The sequence below is a fragment of the Pongo pygmaeus genome, chromosome 6 (genome assembly GCF_028885625.2).
Source record: "Pongo pygmaeus isolate AG05252 chromosome 6, NHGRI_mPonPyg2-v2.0_pri, whole genome shotgun sequence".
NCBI lineage: Eukaryota > Metazoa > Chordata > Mammalia > Primates > Hominidae > Pongo > Pongo pygmaeus.
The window spans coordinates 139,168,994-139,173,663 of record NC_072379.2 but is presented as its reverse complement, the minus strand read 5'-3'; the positions used below and the strand labels follow the sequence as shown (position 1 = coordinate 139,173,663).

General features: G+C 49.6%; 1 non-coding gene across 1 annotated transcript; it reads left to right on the top strand.

Annotated features, from left to right (window-relative positions):
* Positions 1-3,991: 3,991 nt before the first annotated feature.
* On the top strand, positions 3,992-4,100 carry LOC129041914 (U6 spliceosomal RNA). The gene has a single exon (XR_008504020.1). It is a non-coding gene; the product is annotated as a U6 spliceosomal RNA (small nuclear RNA).
* Positions 4,101-4,670: the final 570 nt, after the last annotated feature.

Below are 4,670 nucleotides of genomic sequence, written 5' to 3'. Positions count from 1 at the left end.
AGTTCCAATGAGAAAACTCACCATATATTTTTAAAGTTTATTTATTTATTTATTTATTTATTTATTTATTTATTTATTTATTTCTGAGACAGAGTCTTGCTCTGTTGCCCAGGATGGAGTGCAGTGGCACAATCTTGGCTCACTGCAACCTCCGCCTCCCAGATTCACACTGTTCTCCTGCCTCAGCCTCCCGAGTAGCTGGGACTACAGGCACCCACCAACATGCCCAGCTAATTTTTGTATTTTTAGTAGAGAAAGGGTTTCACCATATTGGTCAGGCTGGTCTTGAACTCCTGATCTCGTGATCTGCCCGCCTTGGCTTCCCAAAGTGTTGGGATTACAGGCGTGAGCCACCACGCCTGGCCTATTTATTTTTAAGACAGGGTCTCATTCTGTCACTCAGGCTGGAGTGCAATGATACGATCATGGCTTACTGCAGCCTTGACCTCCTGGGCTCAGGTGATTCTCCTGCCTCAGCCTCCCAGGAGCTGGACCACAAGTGCGTGCCACCATGTCCGGCTAATTTTTTGTAGAGATGGGATTTTGCCATGTTGCCCAGGCTGGTCTCAAACTCCTGGGCTCAAGAGATCCACCTGCCTTGGCCTCCCAAAATGTTGGTATTACAGGCGTAAGTCTGGGATTACAGATTGTGCCTGGCCTTTTTAGTTTACTTGCTAGGATTAATACCTAAGTGGAACATTGATGGTAGAACAAAACAAAACATAAGGAAAAAACATTGAAATAATCCTGGTACTAGGGAGAAGGTAATCTTTGCTAAGGGCTAGATTCCCCAGCACCTTGGACACCCTAGCCCAGGTGTGAGAAGGCAGGGCAGCTTGTTGGGTGTGTCCCATTGCTAAACTGACCTGGAGCAGGGAGGAGGCTTCAGGGTGGGAAGCGGAGGGACCGGAAATGAACCTCTAGACCTGACTTGCCCTGAGAAGGCAAGAAGTGACAGAAACAAAACCTAATCAACAGATATTTTCTGTCTTGATCTTACTCAGCAGATACTTAGATTGAAGTAGTTCAGAGCATGCACACGGGTAGGCTGAGTTACATAACAGGGAGGGGAAACCATTTGTCATACGTAGTTGTAGATGAGTGCAAAATGCTCCATGGGTTGGATTTTTTCCTGGTGGCAGCTAGAACTAGGATGTAGGCACACCTGGGCAGTGACTGGAGGGGCTGTCAGACTGGAGAAAGTCCTGGACTGCTCATAGTCCGGAACCTGGACTAGAAGTTCAGGCAGTAAACTCCAGCCACCAGCAACAGGAGCTCTGGGCTCTGAGGCTCCTGGTGGCTTTAGGCAGGAAGCCTGTTACACATGGGGCTTGGGGCCAGCCCTGTGTCTATGTTTAGGGAGCAGGGAGAGGACTAGGGTGGAGGCAGGCATGTGGAGGCAAGGGAATGGCCACGGAGGTGGCTCAGGCGTGTCATTTTCTCTAGTCTCATCAATGACTCTACATGATCCAAGGCTTCCCATCATCATCATCATCACCATCATCATCATCATCATCATCCAAATGCCATGTATGAATCACTTCCTATTTGTTCAATTACCTCACTCACAAAACTGTAAGTCAGGAATTGTTATTATTCCCAGAAGGGGAAACTGAAGCTCAGTGAGGTTAAGCGACTTGCCAAAGGTCATACACCTAAGAAGTGGTGGAGCCACACTCTGGATCGAGGACTGATGGATCCCAAACTCTAGTAGTAGCTTAGAGGGTTAGGAACACAGACTGTGGAAACAGATGCGCTACTTGCATGGCTGTGGACAACTCTGTGACTCAGTTTTCTCACCTGTGAAATGAGGATGATGGTGATAAGAGAGCTACCTTATAGGGCAGTACTGAGGATCGAGTGAGCAACTGTAAAATATAACTCCAGGAGCAGGGTTGCTCAATTTAGCAAATCAAATACAGGATGCCCAGGTAAATTTGAATTTCAGTTAAACAATGGATAATATTTGAATGTATTTATTTATTTATTTATTTTTGAGATGGAGTTTTGCTCTGTCGCCCAGGCTGGAGTGCAGTGGTACGATCTCAGCTCACTGCAACCTCTGCCCGCTGGGTTCAAGCAATTCTCCTGCCTCAGCCTCCCAAGTAGCTGGGATCACAGGCATGTGCTACCATGTCTGGCTAATTTTTATATTTTTAGTAGAAACAGGGTTTTGCCATGTTGGCCAGGCTGGTCTCGAACTCCTGGCCTCAGGTGATCTCCCCACCTTAGCCTCCCAAAGTGCTGGGATTACAGGTAGTGAGCCACTGCGCCCAGCCTATTTTATTTCTTTTTCAGACAGAGTCTCACTCTATTGCCCAGGCTGGAGTGTGACTGTGAAATCACGGCTCACTGCAGCCTCGATCTCCTGGGCTCAAACGATTCTCCCATCTCAGTGTCCTGAGTAGCTGGGACTACCAGCGTGTGCCACCATGCCCACCTAATTTTTGTACTTTTTGTAGAGTTAGGGTCTCACCGTGTTACCCAGGCTGGTCTCAAACTCCTGGACTCAACCGATCCTCCTGCCTTGGTCCTCCCAAAGTGTTGGAATTTCACGCATGAGCCACCATGCTCAGCCAGATGTTTTAGAAAAAACTCTTGCGCTGTTTGGGGCATACCTATGGTAAGTATTATTTACGGATTAGCTGAAATTCAAATTTAACTGAGCATCTTTTATGTGGCAACCATGCTGAGGGGACTTCTCGAGGCAGCCTCGACCCATGCACCTGGCTCGGGTGCAGGGTCTAGTGAGGCCCATTTCCTCATTGTCATCTCTGCCTCCAGGCTTCTGTTCCTGCAGTTTCATGCCCCCTACCCCATGCCTCTCCTGGCCTCTGGAACCTTTCCTCACTTCTGGCCTCCTTTTTGTGATCTTCGGCGGTCTGCATGGTGAGCTCTTCCCCGACAGACTGCGCCTTGAGACTGGCTCACATGATTTAGTCACTCATTATACAGGTCAGGTCCATTTGCTGTTTTTTTCAGGTGAGTTACTCAACTCTCCCTAACTAGGCTCTAGTGCCTTTCAGGCAGGGACTGTGTCCTCTGGGACCAGAGCGTGGATCGGTTTCAGTAAATCCCTGCTGCTTGAATGGTTGTAGAAACGGAACCATTCCTCTTCGAGGAACTGGCTAATGAGAGAGCCACTTTGGTTTTCTTCATATGCTGTTGTGCTGCCGGAGTAAACCAGCAAAGGCTTGGCATCTGCAGGTCGCTTGCAGTCAGCCTCCTGTTGCCCAGCCCACAGCCTGTTTCACTTCTCTTTCTCACATAGGGGGGCGGCTTGGGCTGCAGCTTGTTTTTTCTCAGCCAAGAAAGTAGCACCCAGAATGAAAGGGAGTGCACCTCCCTTCAACTACAGTAAGGAACCGACAACTAGCACAGAGACCCTTAGAACAGGAGGAGGGACAGTGACAGGCACCTTTGTCACACCTCATCTCAGGTGGCATTGCAGCTATGCTGAGCAGCAGGGCCTGCCTGGCTCCTCTGCCTTGTCCCCTGGCCAGGTTGAGCCCTTGGATGGATACACTGACCTCTGATACTCTTTCCTTCCTGCTCTTGTCCTGTCCCTTGCCTTGGCCAGGCGAGGGCCCGTGCAGAACCACAACTCCAGGTTGCCTTCGCCCGCACTTGTGCCGCTTTGCTGAAGCCTAACGTCTCAAGCTAGTGAGACACTCTCTGAGACCCACTGTGCTAAAGGTTCTGGGTCAGCAGTTGGCGGGGATTCTGAGTGCTCCGCGGCCCTCAGCTCCTGATTTTCAGCAATCTAGAAAGACGAGGAATCCCAAGCCAGGATGACGCTCTTCTGCAGCCCTGTTTATTATGCCGGCATCCCTGTGCCAGGTAGGACGTTAGATATGGGCATTACAGGTGCAGCTGGTAATCCTGTCTGGGGAGGCCCTGATTTTATCATGAGCAAGTGCGTTGTGGGGGATACATAGAGTTGGAAGAGCAAGTCTTTCCCTCAACACCTTTATCATCTAATGTGAAACAAGTGCTTGCTTTGACAGCACATATACTAAAAAACTGGAATGATACAGAGAAGATTAGCATGGCCCCTGTGCAAGGATGACATACAAATTCATGAAGCATTCCATTAAAAAATTAAAATAATGAGAACAGGCAACCACTGATCCTTTGTTATGTAAATGACCCATCCTCAGTACTGGGTTCTGTGGGTGCTCATTCCCCCAGCTGCTGGAGACATGGGTGGCTGATGGCTGCTCTTAGTTGAGTCCCTTTCCAGGAATTGCCCTCCTTGCTCAAGGTCACCCCTTTCCCCCAGGGCAGCCCATGTTAAGGACTGGTCAATGCCCAGGTGTGGTCCCCTAGCTCCAATTCAGGGCAGCTCTGAAGGGCCATCCCAGCTGCAGAGCTCCCTGTGGGATCCTGGGATCGACTGAGGCTCCTCCCTCTGCCCCACCTGTTCCCTTCACTCCCTATCAGTGACAGATCCTGGGGCCATGCTCTGCATCCAGTCTCATCTCAGAGTCTGTTTCCTCTGGGAACTCAATAAATCTATTTGTCCCTAAATCTGGGGACGCTAGTGCAGAGGATCAATGTTTCTGGAAGTCCGTGGAGTGTTCACATGGAGAAGGAAGTGAATCTGGCAGTAAAGGAGTCTGACTTCTTTTCCCACCCTCTCTGCACTGACTCCCTGCTCCTGGAACCAG